This window comes from Leucopleurus acutus (assembly GCF_964270905.1).
Source record: "Leucopleurus acutus genome assembly, chromosome: 10".
In the NCBI taxonomy this organism is placed as follows: Eukaryota; Metazoa; Chordata; class Mammalia; order Artiodactyla; family Delphinidae; genus Leucopleurus; species Leucopleurus acutus.
Genome location: NC_139153.1, coordinates 26570340 through 26595518, shown reverse-complemented (window position 1 = coordinate 26595518; position 25179 = coordinate 26570340). Strand labels below are relative to the sequence as shown.

At 39.7% G+C, this 25179-nt stretch overlaps 1 protein-coding gene across 3 annotated transcripts in view; it reads left to right on the top strand.

Moving 5' to 3' along the window:
• The window catches only part of ATXN7 (ataxin 7), a gene marked incomplete at its 3' end in the record, with an annotated part of 129206 nt that overhangs the window by 9894 nt on the left and 94133 nt on the right, over positions 1-25179 (top strand). For all 3 annotated transcript variants that reach the window (XM_082848887.1, XM_082848885.1, XM_082848886.1), the window contains exon 2: positions 17540-17638. The remainder of the gene's footprint in view (positions 1-17539; positions 17639-25179) is intronic.

Below are 25179 nucleotides of genomic sequence, written 5' to 3'. Positions count from 1 at the left end.
TCTGAGTGTGTCTGTTGCTTTAGCTGACTGCCAGCAACGATTAGCTTTCTTTTCCAGAGAGCTGGTGTCAAGTGTTAATCAGCTATAGACTGGAAAGTTTTTACTGGCTAACATTTGTGGTGCAAGAAACACCAGTCTGTGTTTTATCTGTAGTCTCTTAGACATATCATTGCATATGATATCATGCATATGATATTGAGTGGTATTCTTACAAAAAGAAACAGTTCCATTTTTCGTCTGTATTAGGAGTGCTTCAGAGTATGAAAATAGTGAATTTTGACCTTGAAGAGTCTAAATTATCTCAGTTAAGGTTGTGATGTGTCCCAGAAAAAATTTACACATTAAACCCAGTTCATCATTCTTGTTTTTTACATTTAGAGTAGTTTCTTAAATTGAAAACATAGTCCATAAAAAGTAGTATTGAAAATCTTAAAATACACAAAAGCTAAGAAATGTAACTTGGATTTTGAGTTTCAAGAATTACATAAACTTGGTTCTTACAGAAAGCTGAAATTCCAGAATGCTTATAGGGTTTTTGTTTAATAATTTTTCCCTGATTTGCATAAGTCAGAGGTGTTTGTAGAAAATTTGGAGAATTTCACAAATACACAGAAGGAAATAAAAGTTACTCATACTTCTACTACCTAGAGATACCACTATTAACATTTCATGTATGTCCACCTAGCTGCTTATAGAGTTTGCCAATAAAATATCCTTTGAAATGAACACTTAAGGGTAACAAGTGTTAGAAATGGATACACTACAGTGAGAACCAAGTTTTGTTAATCCCACTGCTTCTCAATGTTTCCTTCAGGCTGAAGAGAGAGGCCTCCCCCCCTGGGGTGGGACATGAGAGCTATCTCGCTCTTTGGCCAGCTTTCGCTGAAGTGTAGCAGAGCATCTTTTCTGCAGACTGTAGTGTATCTGCCTGTCTTTATCTTAGCAACTCTTGCTGTCAGCTCTGAATGCCTGCCGGTTGCAGAGGGAGACATTTGGAGTCTTTGTTGGAGTGGCTTGTTGACATAAGCCCCATGGATTCTTATCAACCTCCTAGAAGGATTCTTTCAATCAGCTCTTGATTGATCAGAAGAATGCCCCAATATTCAGAAATATAGTAACCTCCAGGGTAGTCGTGCCAAGTGAAAGCAAGGTGGAGTGTTTAGAGGCTCCCAGGTGATTTCAATTAACATCTAACCTCAAATCCAGTCGCCTTGGTAAAAAAAATCTGAAGGAGCTCAGAGCAGATTATGGTATAAGCATATGCCAGTCCTTGCCATTGGAAAAGTGCTAATCTGGTCAGCTGTGTTAAAGAGACAAGCGAGGCTGAACGAAGCAGAATTTCTCATCCTGTTCATCTTTTGCCTAGTGCAGACGTACCCTGTGAAAGAGAGAAAGAAGGAAAGGTCACAGGCAGGTGGCTAGTAATACAAGATGGTTGGCTTTTCTTTCTGTGTGCCTTGGCTAGTGGTAAGCAGATCCTCAGGTCTGAGAAAATAGCAAAGTGAAGTGACACACAGGACAACTTCCCCAGGCAGTGATACAACTTCTGGGTATTCAGTGTGAAAATACAGTGCTGACTTTGATTCCAAAGCTCTCAGGGAGAGGAAACCCAGGGAGAAATAGGAGGAGGTGGCATCTCTTTGTAAACATTTTATTTTTCACATGTAGCAGACTCCTGCCTAGAGAATTGTTAAGTGTCAGCCCCTCCATTCTGCCAGCTGCTTTTCAAGAGCGCCCTCTCATGTTCTCTTGAACTGACCAGTTTAAAAGGTGTCACTTCTGCCTGAGAAACCTAAGAGCTTACATGCAGTGCTTGGTGTGAAGGAATTGCTCTGGAAAATGAATAACCTTTGTGATAACTGCTCACATGCAAAGGAGGGAGACTGCTGGTTTTACAAGTCTGTGGTTTGAATTCTTAGTTCTGGCTGGAAACAGAGTCCAACTCTGATGGTTCAGGACTTTAATGAAGGGGTTATTTTCAGAGAGTGGGCAGAGTTAAGGGTGACATGGGGTTCCTGTCACCCAGAAACTAACAGCAATGGGAAGCTGTTATCACTGCTAGGTCCAAAGGAGCAAAGAGAAGAAATAGCATTCATTCCTGGAGTCCAAAGAGAGAGCTAGAGCCAAAGAGGAGGGGCTGTCTGACAGGCGCAATAGCCCTGGAGGGATTCAGCCACTGCCAGAAAATGCAGCCCAGACCGGGGAGAGAATAAAGAAGCAATACTCCCCTCCTCCACTTTCTTTCCTCCCTCTTTGATCTCCTTCCAGTGCCTTCTATTGGCCAAACCCACCTGGAAGCCTGACTGCATGAACCTAGTGATGCTACCCATAGAGGTCAGCCTCTGGGGCACAGAGCAGGGCCAGAATGGTGGAAAATTGGTCTGGGGATGGAAAAAGAATCAAACAGAAAATTACTAGCACACCCTAGTAGCATATTCATAATCCCAGTTTCATCATTTTATCTTATCATCCTCATCTCCTGAAATCCCAGAATAAACCCTCAAGTATATGAGCTATTGGTTATGACTCAGTTCTGTCTTTTAATATAAGTAGCCTAAACAGTTACCCTACCCTTATCAGAGTTATTAAATATTCAAAGAGAGAATCTGAACAATTCTCAGAAGAATTGGAAAATCACTGAAAGACCTTCTGTTGGGGCATTTTGTTGTTGGTTAAAATTAAACTAAGATTAGAAAAAATGCATGCGAACTGTACAAGTGATTTATCCTAAAATATAAAAATTGTAATTTCAGTCACACATTGGTGAGATGGGTTTTTGTTGTTAAAATTAAGCTGCAAAAGGAAAGCAGAACTTTTTTTTTTTTTAATCCTTGCCAATTATCCCTTCAGATCTATTTCACTAAGGTAGGGTGAAGATTCTTACTCAGGCAATCTAGAAATAGAAGAAGAGATTTTTAGCTGTTAAAAGAGGATATGTTTCAGTCCATAACTATTGAGTATTTGGCTTTGAGAGATAGAAAAATAAATAAGATATTTACTCTGCTTTCCAGAAACTTATGACCAAACAGTGAAAAGAGGTTCACACCCATCTATAATAATCAGCAATAGGAACTTTAATAGAAGCATCAGCTGTGGACTTAGAAAGAGGGAGAAGTGGTTTGTCTTTCCCAAAGATTCTTTCATATGGCTCATAAATATTTATCAAAAGTATACTTGCTGTGTCCTAGAAGTACAGACGATAAAAAGATACCAAATGGCCCTGACCTCAGGGAGCTGGGGTCAGAATAAGCATTTTACTACTGTTTCATCAAGGGCAGCCAATCATTTGATGCCTTACCATTGCCTCAGTGATGGATGACATCGAGAATCCTTACCATGTTCTACCGTGGTCCTCTGATCTGGCCCCACCTACCTGTCCAGCCTCCTCAGGTGCTCTGGCTTCTTAGTTCCTCGAATATGACATGCTTTCTCAGAGTCTCTTCACTTGAGTTTCCCTTGCCTGGAGAGCCTGCTGCCACCCTCATCTCTGAACACCTCTTCTGTCTCCTGGACCCTCCTGGTCCCAGTTTAAATGCCACCTCTTCATAGAAGCCTTCCCGACCTTCCAGACAAATTCCAGGGATCTTGTTACTTTCTGTCAAACCCATATGTATTCAGGTACCCTGCTTTTACTCCTTCAAGCACCTTTCCACTTATTTGTGTAAAGTTTCGATGGCTGTCTTCCTTAGCAGAATGTAAGCAGCATGAGAGCAAGGTACCTGTCTGTCTGTTTCACAGTTATGTCCTTAAGTGCCAAGCATGGTGCTCAATAAAGAGTTGTAGAAGGAAGGAAAAAACTGGTTTCAAGCCCTGGCCCCTACCACTCACCAGCTCTGCGACCTTTGTTATTTCACCACTTGGAGACTCAATTTCTTATCTGTAGAATGGGGATAATGGTGATAATGGCACTTAGTATGTGCTAGGCACTGTGCTTTATTGGTCTTATCTCCTCCATTAATTCTCATCGGGAGAGGTGAACTGATTTGCTTGAGGTCACATAGTTTGTTAAGTAGAAAACAGGATTTAAATCCTGATCTAATTCCAAAAACTGATTGCTCTTCTCCAGGCCTGTGATTGTCCTGGGGGTAAATCCAGGAGGGGAGAAGGTCCTTGATACGGGGTAGTATGGATGCCCAGGTTGGGAATGTTATCATGAATGAGGAAGCCAGCTGGAGATCTCTTAAACCAGTTTTAGGGAATCAGTGTGTGATTAACTCCATTTAGATGGAGAGGTAATGACTTGAGCCCTGAAGAAGCTAGCTGCATCTAGAAGTGGCCTGTAGTGTGAACGCCCTGAGGCAATCACTGGGGCCAAAGAGTAAAGCGCCTTGCAAACTGAGCCAGGGAGTTGCTACTTTCTGTAAAATGCTGTAGGGGAGACCTCAATGGGTTTTATTTATTGAAAATATTTTGGAAGTAGGAAGTCTCAGTTTGGAGTCCCTTTGGGGGCAGAAGTGTCCAAAGCCCTCTCAGTTTGCATCTCTGTAGCAAAGGATACATTTTAGCTGATTCTTTCATTCCACTGTAGCACCCAGTGCAACAGTGTTTGAAAAGGAAGCACCAGTGTGAGGTAAGGGACGGATGTTTATGTTCAGTTGTTTGATATAATTCTGTTATTGTTGCTTATGGTTTTTCTGTAAGAGTATGCCTAGCCCAGATGGGTGGCACCTGTGCACAAGTTACTTCACCTCTCTAGCCTCAGTTTCTCATTTGGAAATTAGGGACAATTAAAATATCTATTTCATAGGCCTGGCGTGCTGCATCCACATAGTGTCTGGCGGCACAAAGTAAGCTTTCAGGCATTGTTAGCTGTTATCGTTGTTAATATTTCCTGTCCATTCTGGTCCGTGCCTCTTGAATGAATGGGCATCGTTTACTTATCAAAGACAGGTTGACTGGGGCATAGGAATTGACTTTTTTTTTTAAAGATCATGATTTTAGGGTTTACAAAGATAGTAAAAGTCGCAATGAAAAAAAGGCAATGGCACACCCTAGTTGGACAGTCCTAGTGTTTCCTAGATGTGATTATGATGAAACGTAAAGCGTGAACACAGGCTAATTCTTACAGAATCCATAGTGTGGGCTGGAGCTTTGCTTTCCATGCATTCTCCCTGAGAAGTAGGTTTGATTATATCTATTTTACAGATAGGAAGTTACAATCTTTTCTAAGATGTTATAAGACAACTGTGGAAGTAGACGCTAAACCATGTGCTTCTCCAAACCGTTTTGTGCCTTCAGCATTGTCAAGGCCTGACTTATCTTCCAACAACTTCAACAGCTCTGCTGGGAGGGCAAAATGGGAACAGAGCTAATTTCTTTTGAATCTATAGGATTAATTGGAAGCACTAGGCATAGTGTGCTGTCTAGTGCACAGAAGAGGCTCAAGAAATGTTTACTGAATATAAATCTTAATCAGATTGAGTGAGAAAAAGATGACAGAAAATCAGTATTAGGTGCTGGCTCCAGCCTATTTTCTATTTAAAAAAAGGCGGGGGGTGAGGTCACTAACTATTTTACTAGCATAGTCTGTTTACACAGACTAATGGCTGGAGTCTGAGGTGAAGAATTTTCCTGTGTGTGTTGCATGTGCTTGACTCCATTCTGTGCTGTTCAGTTATCTGTGGAAATCTGTTTGTTTCCCATTAGGAAACCCCTGATGCCCAGGAAGCTCCTAGCTCTGTCCTTGTGTTGGGCTGATTAGTTTAGTCTCAGTTAAGATAAACTATGTGTAACCTTAAAATATTCAGACCATAAATAGGAAGGTGTAGCTGCTGTCATTGGTCATCATCAATGTATTTCATAGATAGATCTGACTGATATTTCTATTTTCCTTTAACTCAGGTAATTAAGAGCTGACATAAAGGAAGTACCATATAATGGTAATGGGGGGGAGGGAGAGAAAAGAGGAGACCTTCTTGCATTTAAAAAAAAAAAGTTCATTCTGTTTCTCCACCGCCCCCGCCCCCCCCCCCCCCCCCCCCGCAGCCCAGCCCCGCCCCGGAACTTTCTTTGCAATAAGGCATTTATTGTCATATCAAACCTGAAAGTTTGGCCAGTCAGATGGTAGTTTGATTACTAAGCATCCTCTTCATGATTTAGCATGTTATACCACAAAGTGAAGATACTTAATGGGATAATTGTGTTGATTTACTATGCAAGTAGTTCATACAGAAATTTAAAAGTGTCAAACATTAAAAGACTTTGATAAGCCCCAATTCCCAGATCTTGGTTTCTAATACCATTTCCAATAAAAGGAACAACGGCACGTGACTTAATTCTATGGCTGGGGCAGGGAATAAGCAAGATGAGCCTGGAGGGTATTCTGATGCCAGAAAGCAAGAAAGTGATGAAACAAAACACACATACACAACACACAATGAATGATGAGGTAGTCAAAGGGACACAGGAGCCTGAAAGAGTGCCCAGTGGTCACAGCTGGGATGATTTAACTAAATAATGTAGTTTTAAATTATAACCCAAGATATAAAATAAATATAAATAAAATATATAATGTACCTATAATAAATACTAATAAAATATATATAACTAATATGTAATATATATATAGCAAAATAATAATGTAAAGCACATACCCCTGAGTCCATACTGATACAAATAAATGATTGAATAAGTAAAGCAAATTAGAGAGAATAGATACATTTTCTGTGTGGAAGAATTCCAAACGATTTTTGTCGATAATCCCCTGAAAGGAAGTGTAACATAACTGCCCATCCCTTAAATGTGGGCCTTGCACAGTCACTTCCTTCCCCAGAGTACAGTATGGAAAGAGGAGGGAGAACCTTTACAGGGGAGAAACCTGACAGACACTACCTCAACCAGTTGATCAAGTTAACAACCGTGACAAATGTACACTTGACAAGACATAACAAGGGTGGCACTTGAGCTTTGTGGTCTTCCTCCCCCAATCCAAGAATCTCATTTTAATCCTGAGAAAAACATTGGACAAACAATTCAACACTTTCTCAACAGTACTCCTCAAAACTGTTGTCAAGGTTATCAAAAAAGGAAAGTCTGAGAAACTGTCACGTTCTAGAGGAGGAGAAGGGAGACATGACAACTAAATGTAATGTGATATGGATGGGATCCTGGAGTGGAAAAAGGACATTAGGCAAGAACTAAGGAAATCTGAATAAAGTATGGACTTCAGTTAATAGTAATATGTCAGTATTGGTTCATTAGTTATGACAAATATGGCACACTAAGAGGTGAACCATAGGGGAAATGGGGTGGGGTGTATAGGGACTCTGTTTAATCTTTACAACTTCTCTGTAAACTTAAAATCATTCTAAAATTAAAAGTTTATTTAAAAAAAAAAGACTGTGGCAAAGATTAATCTATAGTTCAAGTTTAATTTTCATCATGCTGGGAGCCTGAAGTAAATAAAACAGCCCATGGTGTTCTAGGCTGATAATGGTGTAAAGTGGGGCAACTTCCTTGCTGTTGTCTTGTAAAGCCATGACAGTTTGTTTGCAGAATCAGAGAATGCAGTATTTCTAAATGTTCTCTTGTGGAATTTCCTACTGGCATGACTTTCTTCCCCCTTTGCTTCTGCCCAGTAGCAGTCCCTTGAGTGGCATTTGCTGTCCTAGTTAATCAGAGGGTAGGAGAAATGAAAAACTCTCCTCTTCCCCCTCCTACGAAGTTTCAATGGGCACTGGAAATGTAGGTCAAATTGCATCACTGTAAGGAAGGTACTTATGAAGTGCTGCCAGCCTCTCTTTAGATTCCGAGTCATGATGAACCAGTGTTGAGCCAGCTTAGGTGTGAGATACAGGGAATCGGGGAGTCATGTTTTTGATGTAGTCCCAGAATGTTACATTTTAGTCAGTGATAAAAAGATCTCTGTCTAAAGCCCTAGTGAAAATAACTTACACTGGCTTTAATTTGCATCTCCCAGCTTCTGGAATTCTTTTTGTCTCATTTATTATTGGCACATTGCAGCAATTTATATTAATTTAGCCAGAGAGATGTTTGAATTGTAGAAATGATTGCCATGTGTACATAAGAAAATAAATCTCATATTTGATAATCACATAAGTCTAATGCATTTTGCAAATTGCATATAATCATATGCTCATTGGGATCTTGATATCACAAATAGGTTGTTATATTTAAAGTATACTATTTCATGGCTCTCTATTTTTTTAATGGCAGAATCTTGCAGATTTTAAAATAAGTCTTTAAATACATGCTCTTAGTTTTTACATATTGTATACTTCCTGCCCTTTGTAAGACATCCAGATGTTGGCTGCCAGAGTGGTCCATGTTACATTGTCCTGAACAGTATGTATCCTGACAGCAAAACCAATTCTAAAACCTACTCCATTTTCACTCTCTCCTTGCCTCTGTCAAGATAATTGGTAGTTCATTTGTATACAAAATGGAAAATCAGATGATAAAATATATTTGCATAGGCTTGGGTATTATTTATAATCTTATAGGATGAATAAATTATTCTGTGAAATATATTTATAATCCAACATTTAGCTGTTTCTTTAACTTTGAAATAATTCAAGATTCACAGGAAATTGTGAAGGTAGTACAGAGAGGTCCTGGTTGCTTTTCACCTAGTTTCTCCCATTGATTACATCTTACCTAACTATAGCACAGTAGCAAAGCCAGAAAATTGACATTGGTATATAAGGTATGGGTATGGTTCTGTGTTAGTTTATCTCATCTGTCGATGCATGTCACCACTACAGTAATCAAGGTGCAGAACTATTCCATCGCTGCAAAAATCTTCCCTGTGCTGCTTCTTCCGAGGCACAGTCATTCCTGTTACCCTCACAGTCTCTAACTCCTGGCAACCACTAATCTGTTCTCCAACTCTATAATTTTGTCGTTTTGGGAATGTTACATAAATGTGATCTTTTGAGATTGGCTTTTTTCACTGAGTATTTTTAAAAGACTTTTATTTTAAAAATAATATTTATGTTAAACATTTTTAAGGAATATTTATTTTTAAAAGAAGTTATCATCCAGAGTTTGATTCACGAATTTTCAAACCTGTATTTTTCTAGCTTGGGTGTTGTATACTCTGTGTTGCTATATTTGAACAGCAGCAGAAGTCGTATGTGCCGACGTAATAGCTGATCATAGCATTAACCTTATTGCCTGCCGTTAAGGATGATACAGAGAAGTTAAAGGGAAAATTACCCCGGGAGAAGCCAATTTCATCAACAAAGTAAATATTACAATTGATTACTGAGCAGGAGTAAGAAGTCCAAATATATACTTTAATTGTACCAAATACAGTAACTGACCCACATTCGTGTTCCATTTCATCCTGAAAGAACTCTTTAAAGAAGAGAGACTTTTTGGAACAGGATATTTAAATGAACAACAATTGAAATATTTACATTAATTAGCTAATGTAAAGATCGTGTCACAGAATTGCTATATGTGGTTATTGTGAAATATCACCATAAGAAAGCCAGTATCTTTATCGTGTTAATGAGATTCTTTGGAAATGGAGTCCTGTGTGTAAATGAAGGCTGGGAACAAACAGCCTCCAAAGGAACAAATCTTCCTCAGAATCCGGTGTGTTGTTTTTGAACAAAATATTAAAAATACTCTGCGAGCTGTAGGAGGGCGCCTTAGTGTTTGGCTACAAATAATGATACCATGGCTCTAGGGAATCCCATGTGGCCAGACCTACAGAATTGTAATTGAGCAAATAGAAGGTGGGTCCCAAGGCACCATTCTGTGCTCACTGGTGGTGAAGGTGAAGGAGTGAGCCCTGCTCCTCGGCTTGCCCAGAGTTCCTGTTCCTGCACAGATTTTTACAAATGGGATACTCTTGTAACTGGTGTTTGATCTCCATTTGACTCTAGCTCCTGACGTTTTAGACAGTCTTCCTCCCAGACAGGAAAATATTCTTTGTAATTAAAATCAGCCTCTATTTACTGACAACATTTTACTTTTTTTTTTCTTCAAGTAGCATTTGACCCTACTTAAAGTAGCTATTGGTATGGAGAAGGGAAACAATCATTTATCGATCATTGAATGTATGCCAGCCACTGTACTGAGTATGTACATTTACACATGTAATTATAGTATTGAAAAATTGCATTAATGATATTCATTAAGTGATGGGTCTGAAATAAATAGCATACTAAGTAACTCTTCATAGCAAATAAGCCATTTTTCTTGGTAAGGTATACCTAAGAGTCCTGTGGCCCAAAACACTATCTATCTATATCTATATAGTATATACACACACACACACATTATATAGAGATAATTTAAAGAATATATATCAATTAATTAACTTGTATATTTATACAATGTGTGAAGTGATACAGGATTTAAAGATATAAGATCTACCCCTCCTTTTAGCAGCTTTCTATCCAGATGAGGAAAATAATTTATAGGTACAAGAAAAAGCAACTAACTACGGGAGTGAACTACTTAACCTGTCAATGCAATGTGTATAAGGCAATCCATAATTAATTACTAAGTAAATCAGATTGTAAATGCTATAAATATTCAGAGGAGGAAATGATTATTGATCTCTTACCCTTAATTTTTGTCACCTGTAACATGCAGATAATACCTACCTCATAATGAGAAATGAATAAAATAGGTATGTATTTCCTATTAGTACACTTTCAATCAATTATAGCTGTGCCATTGATAATGAAAATTATGATGATATAGTAACAACAATAATACTGTATTAGTGTACGTTGACTGCTGTCACTACCCAAAACCTCAGTAGCTTAACACAATACATGTTTACGTGTCACTCAAGTCACAGCTCAGTGTGGGTTGGCAAGGAGGCTCTTGCTTCACCCCGTCATTCAAGGGTGAAATTTTGTGACTTTGCTCATCACCTCTAGGTGCTTGGAGCCTTCTCCATTTGACCAGTAGAGGGTATGAGAGATTGAGGATCAAGACAAGGAGGTTTGTCTGGGCCAAACCTAGAAGTGGCCCCAAACATTTCTGTTCATGTTTTAGGACTCAGTCATATGGTTACACCTTACTAGAACAAATACTGGGAAATTTAGTCTAATTGTGTGCTCAGGAAGAGGAGAATGTGGATATAGGTGAGCATTGGCAGTCTATACAAACAATAATTAGAAAGGCTTAATAGAAGAGGAGGGATTTTTCCTGGATCTTTTAGAGAAGAAAGTGAGATTTGTAATAGGTTACTCAGCCTGGCTTTAGGTGGCATTATTTCAAGGGGAAGGATAGAAGAACTTAAAAAGCCTGCAAGCATTGTTAATAAAAATTACACATTTGTCCCACTAGCCACTGCCTTTACTGTAAGCCATTTGGTAATGACCTTGGGCATGCCATCTAACTACTATAGACCTCCATTTCCTCACTTATAAATATTCTTCATAGGGATGTGGTGAAGTTTAAACAAGACTGGGCATACAAAGTGCTTAGCACAGGGTCTGGCCCAGAGTAAACATTCAGTAAGAGTTATTATTACTGATAATGTTAATACGTATGGCCCCAGAGCTAAATACTTGCTAGCTGTTCATTTATTTGTCATCTTTCCTAAAGGACTACTTAGAGTAGCAATGACTTGACTGAGTATATTTCTATGAATTTTAGAATTCCATAACCCCAGTTCAGTAATAAGAGATTAGTGTTCCCCTGGCAGAATATTGGGGGAGAAACCCTCTCTGTCCCCCAAGGCTGGCATCCTCGCATTTAACTCCACAGACTTTTTATTCTTCTATGAAGAGGACAACAGTAGTATTGGGCTGTGATTTACGTCTACTCCCTTCTTCCCAGAACTTTCTCAGTGTTGAACTCTCTCTGTGAGTTTGTCAGGGAAGAGTGAGGGTAAATGTCAGAACAGCTACTTTTTGCTCAGGCCTAATTGCAAGTTCTTAGCAAGGCAAGAACATCCCACCCAGGCCCATGTTAACTTGAGTGGATGGGTAGCTGTCAGAGCCTGTGGTTCCTTTAACTTAATTCTGTTCAGCAAACATTTATTAACAGCCCTGGGGTACAAGGTTGAAATGTTGCAGACCCTGCCTCTAAGAAACCGACTTAGGAAGGGTGAGTTTCTTGGAAGGTAGGAAGAAAGGAATTCAAGGTGGTGAGAAGAGCAGGTGTGGAGGAATAGAGGTAGGAATTGCTGTGGGCGGCAGCGGAAGGAATGGCACAAGCTCAGCTCCGGTATGCAGCTGCCTCAGGTCTGCCCCTAATCGGCCTCTCCTCGCAAGCCTCAGTTTTCTCTCTTTTAAAGGAGTGGAGTAAAAGTTCTGACATCATAGACCTGGGACGATTAAGTGAGATGATATATGTAAAGGGTTTACTATGTGTTAATAGTACTGGGTACATAGTAAGTGCTTAGTACATGTCAGCTGCTACTATTGTTATTGTTTTTGTGTGCTTCTGTAAATCGACTTGTAAACCCACTGCCTTGACCAAGGATTTTGTGCAGGCAAATTAGAGAACTACTGGGAATTTTATTATATTTTTGGTTCTCTCTTAAGGCTACTGGTGAAAGAGTATACTGTAGTCACAACTAATGGAAAAATGGCCTGCTGACCCCTGAGCTAAAAGGATAGAGAGCCCAGTTAATCTCAGTGAAATCTGGGAGAGTTAGAGATGGGAGAGCCGTGAGACTTAAATAGCAAAGGGAGGGAGGGATGGCTATGTTGAACCCTTTGGAGAGAAGAGGGGCTCAATGTGTGTGGATATGTAGAAGTTGTCAGAAAATGGAGCCTCCTTTCTTTTCTTTTTTTTTTTTAATGTTTATTTTATTTTATTTATTTATTTTTGGCTGCTTTGGGTCTTCGTTGCTGCATGCGGTTCTTCTCTAGTTGCGGTGAGCAGGGGCTACTCTTTGTTGCCGTGCGCGGGCTTCTCATTGCGGTGGCTTCTCTTGTTGCAGAGTACGGGCTCTAGGCGCATGTGCTTCAGTAGGTGTGGTGCACGGGCTCAGTATTTGTGACTCATGGGCTCTAGAGTGCAGGCTCAGTAGTTGTGGCTCACAGGCTTAGTTGCTCCGCAGCATGTGGGATCTTCCCGGACCAGGGCTCCAATCCGTGTCCCCTGCATGGGCAGGCGGATTCTTAACCACTGTGCCACCAGGGAAGCCCTGGAGGCTCCTTTTAAAATGTTAAGACTTCGCGTGAGGAGTTTTATGGAGGGTCAGGAAAGCCCACGACTGACTGCAGGTACTAAAACGTATCCCTGAAACCTAGGCCAGAGGTGCTGGAGTCCTTCCTAGTAACTGGCTTCAGCTCTCTCTTTACAGGTTATGTTTTCAAACTCTTTTTTGTGTTCAGTGGAGTGACCCTTAGAGCAGTAGGTGCAAAAACTTGACGGTATCTGTGGGAGATTTATTCCAATACTGCACTGTGGACCCTCCAGTCCCATGGTATCCATGGGTTCCGCATCCACGGTTTCAACCAACTGCAGACTGTAAACATAGTGCCCGACCAGATGAGTGATGGTTGAATCCACAAATGTGGAACCTGTGGATAGGAGGGCCAACTGTATAGAGTTTCATTATTAAATTTGCTTTGCCAGGGAGAAAACCGGTTAGGGTGAAAGCAAGGTGGAACTTGGGTGGGAAGAGAGTGAATAAACTAGGGACACTGTCAAATCATATTTTTGGAGAATATGCCTACAGTTGACAATGTAACCTGTTTTAAAAATTTTGGTTTGTGGTTTTTCATTTGGGAGAAGAGACTTAGGAAAATGACAAAGGCTCAGTGTCACAAGCTTGGCTGCCTACAGGAGACAGGCCTGGAAGGAAAATAAGTGATGTGGCCAAGCTGCGTACTTTGGGAAGTACATGCCCACTGACAAGAGTAGCCCACGACGCAGCATCAGCCAGTTATCCCCATGTGGGAAAGCTGGCCTCAGTGGCCAGATTTTTGGACCTTCAAAGAGAAAGTGGAAATACGGAATTTTAAGTGAATCCTTCTAACTTTTAAATATTAGCAACAAATTCCCTTTTTCTCCCCCTAAGATCACCAAGCAAACAGACAAAAAAGTGAACTATTTTAGGCCCATGTTCTTTGTTTGCAGTGAGAGTCAAAGAGTGGAGAGAAAAATGTGTAACCTGGGAGTTAGGCAGCTCAAATGAATACACTCCTGGTTCTGGTGCCCGCAAGGCACAGAACCTGGCATGGGGCACGTGCTTCACACGTTTTCATTGAATAAATAAACCGGCTGGGGTAAACCTCTCTAGAGAGATGGAGAGAGGCGTCCGCCTTCCCTCACCTCCAGCTTAGAAGATAGAATCAAGTCAAAACCTGTGTTGCCCTCCTTGTTGGGCCCACCCTTCTAGCCCTTTCTCTTCCCTTTCACAGCCTCTGCAAGCACCTGAGGTGCATTCTCACACTGCAGCTCCATGGTTTGCCTAGAATTTAAGGAAGTTTAGGAAATAAAAAGAAAGTGTATACTGCTATGCTTAAAAACAGGACCAACTCAGTGTAGCCTGTATTTTCTTTCCTGTATCATGGTTAGTGCTTAATTTTGATAGACTCAATTGTATAAGAAGAAGTGATCCAGATTATGCCATAAATTGCAACAAGGGTCTCAGAGTCTTAAAAGGACGTAGAAATGTTACTCCTGGAAAATAAGTCATTTTCTTTGTTAAAGTTGATATAACAGTGCCCATGTAACAGTGTGGGCTTTTTGCTGTTTAAAGTTAATGAGAGGATTTTTCTGAACCCTTGGGCATTCCACAGGATCTTCTTTTATATCAAATTCTGCTGATATCTGCCCTTTTATTTATTTATTTATTTTTAGTACAGAAGTTTTACTGTCTTGAGCAAGATTATTTTTGTTGCGGTTATCAGAAATCAATTCCTAAAAATTCAAGCTCTGATTAGGGGGGGCCATTTACCCTTCAGGTCCAGGGGATTCTTAAAACCCTACAGAAGGATGTGCTTGGGTCCTCTGGGAGACTATACGTGGGACAGGAAAGCCCTAGAAACCCCTGGGCAGAAACTGTTTCCCTTTCTGTCCTGTGGGGCTTCAGGGCCTCCTGGGGCTGATGTACTCTGAGCAGCATGTTCATTCGTCAGTCTTTGCTGACTGGCTTTTTTCTAGAGACTGAGGGCACATGGGGGAGCTTGCAGCGTAGACCAGAATAGACCCTCTTCGTCCCAATTTCTAGTGCTCAGGAGAACCAGTTGAATGTCTCAGTTTGGGTCATGTGTCCAGCTTTCACCAAAACAAGAGAGGAGTTTGGAGTTTCATAGTACAAGCATTACTTGGCATTGGGTTATATGGTGCTTACAAAAAGGGTCACCATGGGCTAGGCAGCTACTCTAGGAGAAAGCCATCTTTTACAAGCTCCATCTTCCACCCCCCAACCAAAAATTTAAAAAAAGAGTAAGTAAATTAAATTTATGCCTGTCAGGACTTTGGAGAACACTCAGATTAGGTCTTTTCTTTCTTCTTGTTTCCATCTCCTCTCCCACCTCTAATGGGTTGCCATTTAAAAAATCTTTTAAAAAATCGTATTTTTTGAATGCTTGTTACATAGTAGGTGGTGAATGAGTAAAAGCTATCACGTTTTATGTTTCTATTGTTAGAAAATGTTCTCCAGTCTTCCTTTTAAATTATTTCTGTCTCTTCGCAAAACAAAATTAAGTTGCTGTTTAGGCAGTTTGGTATACTGGAAAGGGAACTAAATAGCACCAAAGGTCTCCATTCTGGTTCCAGTTTCAAACCATTTATTTTCTGGGTTATCTTGAGCAAATTATGACCTTCTCTCAGTTTGTTTCCTCACTAGTAAAATGGAGATCATAAATAACAGCTCTTTTGAGCACAGTGTTATTGTGAAGATAAAATGAAAGAATATATACAAATATGTGATAGTTGCTTTTTTCCTACTAAAGAAAGATTTCTGACCCCTACTCTAAGTAGAAAAGTTACTATTTTTAAATGCTTATTTTTAGTAACTGCCACTACCATTTTTCTCTAAGAACAGGGTTTCTCTTAAAGCATTTTTACAGTATTCAGGCTAGTAAACGGTGAATTCTTTTTACTAAGGCAAACACTATCTTGGGGGAGATTTCATAGCACTCTGATGACTTCCTTGGATACTTTGGAGATATAGCTGAAGTGTTCTGATGGAAAACTGAAAACCAGCTTGACTTAGAGAAGTAGGGTCAAGCACACATGATGCCGGTGTTGTATCTGCATCTCCAGCCTACCTTGAAGGAATCACCTTCAAAGAGGTGGTTATCTGTAACGTAACATCTTTATTGGCTGCCTGTATCCTGGGAATTTGTAGCTTCCTTTGAGTGATTTTGCATAGCCGTAAAATGTTTAGAATGCAAAGAAATGAGTTTTGGCTCAGGACAGACATGTTAAACAAGATAGTGGCTTTTATTGGAAATAAGGCAGAAAAGGAACACTGAAATGGAAATCAGAGAAAATTTTTAAAAGATAGGAGACTGGGAAGCAATTAGAAATCTGAGAAAGAGAAACAGCTGGCTTATAAAGATTGTAGGAATGATTACTTTACTGAATGATTACACTGCTGAGTAACATTTTGTGGATGAATAAAACTGTTTAAAAAAGGGAGAGGGGAAGGATATGATCCAGGAATAACTTAAAAGCCAATAAAGGTAATTATGAAAAAATGTTCAAACATGGCATAGAATTTCAGCCACTGACTTTGGAAGATGCTTTATTGGCACCTCAAACCATAGAAATATTTGCCGTCTTAGAGTACGTGATAATAAATAAAAGTTGAGCAAAGCCTTGGTGTATAGCCAGTGAGGATTATAGGAAGAGAAGTGTATTACCAGTGAATTTTTCATATGAAATCAGCCTGCCTTGTGCTTTATCTACTTGGACAGCATCTGTTCCATAGCTGTGTCATTGCCCACATTTGCTGTTTTTTTCCCTCCTGCTGCATGTCAAACTTGAAAACCAGCTTAATTTCTAACTCTGGTTTGTTAATCTCCAGTCCCTTGATTCCATAACTTAATGCTCTTCCCCAAATTAATTTGAGTAGTACCCACATTCTACTTGAAATATGTATGAGTGCACATGTACAAAAATATGCAGATAAGGCAACAGGTAATTTCTTTGTGTTTTTTTAGGAAGATGGTTTAATTGAGTTTTTGTTTCCTGTTTATACTATTATGAATTGTTTTTATAAACTGCTGAATGTTAAAGGACAGAGAGAGCTTTCCAAATAATATTCTCACTCAGTGTGTTATGTGTGGGTTAAAATCTGACAGGTTTCATAGGAGCAGGCTTTCTGAATAGCCATTTAAAAAATTAAGTGAAAACTCACTAGTGGCAAATTACACACAATGATTTTAAGCCCCAGGAGGCTGACTCTATGTACATATTGAATAGTTGTTTGTTCCTAGTTTATTGTATAAATATAGCCAATTAAGTTCATTGTAAAAAAAATTGAATTGCATTTGTTATAAAATTGGTAAAGTGACTCGAATTTTAACACTTCGACATTTTAAACACATATAATTTTGGGACACCTGGCAACTAATGAGATTGTAGATTTCTGATTAATTTTATACATTGTTTCATCGCTTTGCCCCTTTTTTTGTAGGTCTGAACAAAATTAAGAAGAAGGAGCTTCTACAATCACAGCAGATGAAGATCCACTGGTAAATCGATCCGGATTTTTGGCCTGCCCTCCAAAGAAAAGGTAACTGGTTCTTTCAACATAGCACAGCTGAGTAAATGCTGCAGTGCCTCTGATTATAATGGAGTTTGAGTTTTACCAAAGGATGATAATTTTTTAAATTTAAGGTATCTGAGTAAGGTCTCCAATTTTAAGCATTGGATCATTGAATAGCTTATTAACATGAAATGACAGTGAATTTTAGAGTACAATATTTTTAGATGTTTGTCAAAATAAAATCTGCTAAATAACCTTCCCTCCCCCAAATTCATTAAAATTTTTGGAATACTTTGGAGATAGGAACCTGCACCACCCACCCCCCGCACCAATCCATATTCACCTTTTCCTGTGAAGTCGTCTAAAGATGTGCTCTTGCATTTTTGTCCTGTTCCACTTTCCCAAGCTCCTGTTTTCTTCTCTCTACAAGCAATGTAGACCCAGCTGCTGAGGGCAGGGGAGATTGTAAGGAAATTGTAAAACCGACCGGAGAACTTCAGGTGCACTTTCTGTGCCCAGTGCCTTTGCCCAGCCTGCTGGCTCTGCTCGTGAGCAGTCCCAGATCATTACAAAAATAGCAGTCACCATTGATTGAGTTCCTCGCTGCATACTCACTATTTTCATTTACTATTTGGGGAGGAGGGTGGTAAGTTTCATATAATGTGAAAAAGAAGAAAAATTTCTGAAGGTGTTTTTATTAAAAAAAAAAAATGATGCATCCTCCCATCTACTCTTGAAAGGAATGAGGGGGGCTTCCAAGTTAAGATGCAGTTTAAGATGAGTCATTGAAGGATAAAACTGAACAGAACCCAAACAGGAAAGACCAAAGGAGTTTCAGCCTCTGAAATTGATCAACTTACAAATTTAGGCAACAAATGCAATGCCTCAGTCATGTTTTAGGCATCTGTAGCAAAGATGGAAACATTTTGGACAACATGAACATGCATCTGCAAAGATAACATTTTGACTGTGACCAAACAGAAACAGGAGCTTGTAGAAGGATGTAGCAGTTTTGTTAAGGTGTTTAGAAGAACAGGACTGGGCAGCTCTGAAGTCTCCACCTTCAAAATAGGCCCTTAAAATTTTCCAGCCCAAAGCTGAAAGGCCAGCAGTGCAGAGGTATCTTTCAGTGATCATCAAAGTCATCACAAAGGATGGCATTCACTGTGGAATGTCTGGAAAGTGCCAGAGAAGCAAGAAGCAGGGCTTTCCTAGATGGTGGTCAGCAACTGGCAGTGGTGGGATATGAGGGAGTGGGAGGTGAAGGTAGAGAGGAAACATTTGACAGAAATATGCCAAAGGACCTCTTTAGTCCATAACTGTTTACTGAGCTTCTGCTACGTGCAGAAGGATTATCCTTGAGGAGGAAAAGAGAAGAATAGGAGGTGATTTTCACAGACTATAATTATGACTTACCCTTTTTGAATACCGTTCCGATGAAAAGTCAAGTATAGTAGGATACCAGGAAGCCAGTGACAAGGGGGGTAAAGAAGTATCGCAACTCTCAAGACTGCAGGGATTAGACACGTGGAGGAATGAAGTGGACCAGGTGGAACTATGAGAAGCTGTTAAATTCATGACTAATCTCAAAGGGCTTTTACCTTTTCAATGCCAGCTGATCCTAGTCCCAAAATCCATTCAACAGATATTAATGGAGTGCCTACTTATATGCTGTGCTCTTCCAGGCACTGGGAATTAATTAGTAAATCAAAGTCCCTGCCATTGTGGCACTTACCTTTTAATAAGAAGAAATAGATGTAGCAAATGTAATAAGTAAATACATTGATTTGACTTCTGTTTTAATAAAACCACTCTGGCCACTATATTGAGATAGGATATAGAGGGCAAGGGTAAAAGCAGTGAAAGCAGTTAAACTATGGTTATTGAAATAACCCAGACCTTTCAGAATTTTAAGGGAACTGAAATTGTAACTTTAATGACTTTTCTTGATTTTTTTCAAAGTTAGCAATTTAAGAAAAGTTTGAGTCCACCTAAATAAGTCGGTGGGATTCTGCCACGTGGTGACAGTTTGCTACCTTGGGTATAGAAGTGATAAAGGAAGTCAGAAAAAGGTGAGGACTTTGGGCCAGGCTAAGTTGGGGAAGGTCAGTGTTGACTTGAAACTCACACGAAAGCTTGATTTTGATTAGCACATGAAGCTGAAGGAAGGGAAAAGATAATGGCATGTAACTAGTCACAGTAGCAAAAAGGTGGAAGGAACCCAAACGTCCATCACCTGATGAATGGATAAACAAACTGGCATATCCACACAGTGAAATTTTATTCAGCCATAAAGTAGAAAAAATTACAGATATATGCTCCAACAAGGGTGAACCTCGAAAACCTGGCTAACTGAAAGAAGCCAGACGCAAGAGGTCACATACTGTACGGTTTCAACATTGTGAAATATCCAAAATAGGCAAATCTATTGAGAAAGAAAACAGATGTGGTTTCTAGGGGCTGTGAGAGGGATGGGAGATGGGGAGTGACTGCTTAACAGGTACAGGGTTTCCTTTCGGGGTGATGAAATGTTCTGGAACAAAATAGTGATGATGATTGCACCACATTGTAGTGTACTAAATGTCACTAAGTTGTATACTTTAAAATGGTGAATTCTATGTTATGTGAATTTTACCTCAATTTTTTTTTAAAAAAGGATGGCATGTGGAAAAGTATTTGAAGGATGTGTATTTTATGTCTTGTTTAGCTGGAGTGGAGTCTTTGTAAGGGGGCGTGATGGATGATAAAACTGGAAAAAAAGGATGTTGAGTCAGATAGTGAAAGTTGTTGGCTGCCAGGCAAGCAGTTTAGACTCTCTTCTGTTAGCAGCTGTAAAACATAGCAGTGTGTACTCCCTAAGTAAGAAGGAAACTGAAGAGAGGTTGGTGCTCTGGGAATCGCAGCCTCTGGGATTCCAAGCAAAGCAAGCGGCCTCTGGCTTTATCAATCTGTGCTATTGCTGCTCACCTCGTGGAATTTTATGATAACCTCATGGAAGTCGCAAACAAAATGAATTTAGAGTTTCTTCATCTTTTAAAGAATATGCTTATTATAGTTCCTGATTATAAGTGTGTGTTATTAAAAAAAATTAGATAACTATGTGAGGTGATTGATATGTCAACTAACCTTATCGTGGTAATTGTTTTGAGATATATATATATCCATATCTGTATATCTATCTCAAGTATCTCAAATCATCACATTGTATACCGTAAACATTCACAATCTTATGTGTCAATTATATTTCAGTAAAACTGGAAAAAAATTTAAACATTATATAAACCCTAATAAAAAGCATAATAATTACATTCCTTCCCTCCCTAGTACCCATAAGTCCAAAGCTATCTAGACTGTTGTCTGTGAATAGACTCATCGTCATCATCATTATTACATTTTCACAAAAACAGGCACATATTATGCATAGTATTTTGCATGTCACTTTAAAAAAACTTACATCTTGGCTGTCTTTCTACTTCTTTCTTTTGGATTGCTACATTATATGCTAGACTTTCATTTGTAAAAACGAGCAAAAAAATTGAAAAGCAAATGCCATTTACCTCTATTACGAAGAAAATGAGGTATCATAAAATGTAAAAGTAGCTAACACTTAATGGGCCCTAACTATTTGCCAGGCGCTCTTCTAAGCATATTAATTCACTCACTCCTTGTAACAACCTGATGAGGTAGATACTGTTTTGATCCTCCTTTTACAGAGAAGTTAACTGAGGCAGAGACAAAATGTGTCCTGTTATGGTCCATGGTTAGGCAGTAGCAGAAATGGGCTCCAGGACCAGCTTCAGCTCCAACTGATGGTTGTTACGAGGGAGCTTGTGGCCACTGGTGTGAGATTATAAAGATTTTTCAAGAGAAGTCAATCTGGAATTTTGTGTGAAATTTTCCAGATTTTAATGTTGGCTTTTAAAAAAATAGCTTTATTGAGATATAATTTAAATGCCACAAATTTACCACTTTAATCATTTTTAGTGTATTGACAATGTTGTGCAGACAACACGTCTATCTAGGTCTAAACCATTTTTATCACCCCCAAAGGAAACATCGTTTCCATTAAACAGTCACTTTCCATCCTCCCCTCTCACCAAACCCTGGAAGCCGCTGCTCTGCTTTGTTTCTGTGAATTTGCCTATTTTGGATATTTCACATAAATGAAATCATATAATATGTGGCCTCTGTGTCTGGCTTCTTTTACTTAGCTTGTTTTTGAGGTTCATCCATATTGTAGCATGTATCAGTACTTCATTCCTTTGAATGGGTGAATAATACTCTATTGTGTGGCTGGGTATACCACATTTTACTTAGCCATTCTTCAGTTGATGGACACTTGGGTTGTTTCCACCTTTTGGCTTTGTGAACAATGCCATTATGAACATTGGTATACAAGTATCTCTTTGAGTCCCTGCTTTCAGTTCTTTGAGTGTACTACCTAGAAGTGGAATTGCTGGATCATATTGTAATTGTTTGTTTAACCTTTCAAAAGACTGTCAAACTGTTTTCCACAGGGGCTGCACCATTTTACATTCCCATCAACAATGTAGAAGGATTCCTACTCCTCCACATCCTTACCAACACTTGTCATTTTCTGTTTTTGTTTGTTTTTATTTCCTTACTAGCCATCCTAGTGGGTGTGGAGTGGTATCTCATTGTGGTTTTGATTTGTATTTCTCTAATGACAAATGATGTTGAGCATCTTTTCATGTGCTTGTTGGTCATTTGTATTATCTCCTTTGGAGAAATGTCTGTCGAGATCCTTTGCCCATTGCAAAAATTGGATTCTTCGTCTTTTGTTGTTGTTGTTGTCAGAGCTCTTTATACATTCTAGATACAAGTCCCTTATCAGATATTGGATTTGCAAAAATTTTCTCCATTCTCTGGGTTCTTTTCACTTCCTTCAGGGTGTCCTTTGAAGCACAAAAGTTTAATGATTTTGATGAAGTCCAGTTTATCTATTTGGCCCTGTTTTGTAAGAAATACTTGGTAAGTTGGATTCCAGCCTTCTAATCATCCACTTGTGCTTGCTGCTGTGCTGCCACTTCCCCCAGAAACCATTTGGAAAAATCCTAATGTTTTGTGAAGATCCCTGTTTTCTGAAGTGGAGGCAAGAAGCTCTAGAAAGCAGCAAAGATAGATTTCCTACCAGTAGTGGTTTTGTTTTGATTCACCGTTTTGGCTCCTGCAGTTCCTTCACTTGGAGCAGTTTGGTGGAGAGGAGGATGCAGTAGAAAGTGGAGAAGATCATGGTCTCTGGGTCCTGCAGATTTTATGTCAAAAGAGAGGTTTGAATAGGTTAAAATAAAACGTCAAAACTTTGCTGTGAGTCATAGGTGGTGCCATTTAAAATCAGAGAGGCCTGGGGAGAGAAGTAACTGTGTGTTTCTGGGAAGAAAGGTTTAGGGACCCTGAAATCTGGAGAGTCATTTGGGTTCAGGTCTCGCCCTTTGTATGAGAAAATATGTGTTTAGGTTGGGGGTTGAAGGTAGGGAACTGTATTCATTCATAGTCATTCACTCACATGTTAGTGAAATGTAGTAAAATCTGCATGCCATCTATCTTTACCAAGAGATGGAAGGTTTTGTTTTAGAGGTGGAAAGGGGTTGCAAGCCTTTGTGGAACAGTCTGCCTTTGGGGAAGCAGTACAAACCCAGATGGGTTCCTGGATCAGGGTGTACACAAAGAATGTGGAAAAGTTAGGTGGATTGTGTTTGCTAGATCTGTGTCTTTACTTAGGACTGGAACTTTGCTGCAGAAAGGGGGAAGAAAAAGCTGTGTTGTTCCTTCCTTCTTGTACTAACACACCTATACTGTTAGTCCTAGAGTTCAACCCTAAGGCATTTTGCTGACCAGCTTGGGGACCTGGACACTGCACATCTTATGGTTTGTGAGGAGGTGGGTTCCATGTTCCAAATGACACCCTTATGTTGGAATGCAAACTGTTAATCTTTGGGAGACTAAGCATATATCTCATTGCCACCTTGATTTCAGGGCATATACTCTTAACCCTAGTCCAGGAAGTCCAATTTAGATTTAGATGTAGAAGTGGGGATGAGTTCCTATGAAGTTAGTGTGAGATCAGGAAAGATTTTGTTAAGGAAATGAAACTTGAGGGGGAACGTAACTGAACAGTAGGATTTCAGCCAAGTGGGGGGGGAAGCATTACAGATGGCGTGGCCTGTATGAACAAAGGCTTGAGAGCTGGGATCTGGAGGGGGAGCATATTCAAAGCTATGAATTGGTCATTTGGGCTGGACTGTAGGGTACCTGCAAGAGGGAACACTGTAGATGCGGTGGAGCTGAGCCTGGGGCCACCTGGAGAGGGCCTGGAGTGCTAGCAGAAAAGTTTTTATTGAGTTCAGTGGTCAGTGCTGAGCCCCTGAAAGTGTTAGAGCAAGGACTGACAAACTAATGCCATGCTTTACCCTGCAAAAATGATCTGCTAGCATATCATGGCTAGATTAGAATTGGGGCTTCTTATGTGATAGGTATGGTGATAGTAATGATAGCTCTAGGGTAGGGTACTTTTGCACTATTAACTTTTTTAATATTCCTCGTAAAGTAGATACTCCTATTTTACATCATATTTATTTATTTGGACTTTGTTGGGTCTTTGTTGCTGCACGGGCTTTCTCTAGTTGCGGCGAGCAGGGGCTACTCTTCATTGCGGTGCACGGGCTTCTCACTGCGGTCGCTTCTCTTGTTGTGGAGCACGGGCCCTAGAGCTCGCAGGATTCAGTACTAGCAGTGCGTGGGCTCTGTAGTTGTGGCTCGTGGGCTCTGGAGTGCAGGCTCAGTAGTTGTGGCGCACAGGCTTAGTTGCTCCGTGGCATGTGGGATCTTCCTGGACAAGGGATCGAACCCGTGTCCCCTGCATTGGCAGGCGGATTCTTAACCACTGCACCACCAGGGAAGTCCCACATCATTTTATAAATGAGGAAACAGGCACAGAGAAGTCAAAATTTCCCCAGAGTTATACAGTAAATAAGTGGTAGAACTGGGATTCAGCCTGGGCATATTGGCTGTAGAACACCTGTTCTTAACTGCTGGGCCCATAAGATGGTAATACTTACCATCACTTCAGTGAAAGCTGATGGGTACAAAGGTGACATAGGGAATTATTTTTAACAGTGTGTTTAATCTTTGCATTTTAGTGCATCTGAGGCAGTGCGCTAGAACTATGACTATACAGTCAGCCGCTTTTTATAGCTAAATGTTAGTCCATTTAGCTATTTTTCCCATTCCTTTCCTATAACTTAATCCTTTCTCTCTCTTTTTAAAAAAACTCTTTAACCTGAAGGCTTTAAATGAAGATTTTAAATGAAATTTGTCAATCGTTCAAAATTACAGGCCGGTATTAAATTCCTAGAAACATTTGGGCCTTTATTCAGTTTAAAGTTACATGTTAATACCTTTTTATAGGTGTATTGTTAAATTTTCTCTCTTTTCAAGCGGTTTGCTATTACTGGTGAATGATTCTTTGGGAGAATTTGTAGCTACACACATATGATTAAGAAAACAAACCAAAAATTCAAAGCTTTGAACTTTTGGGCAAATGACAC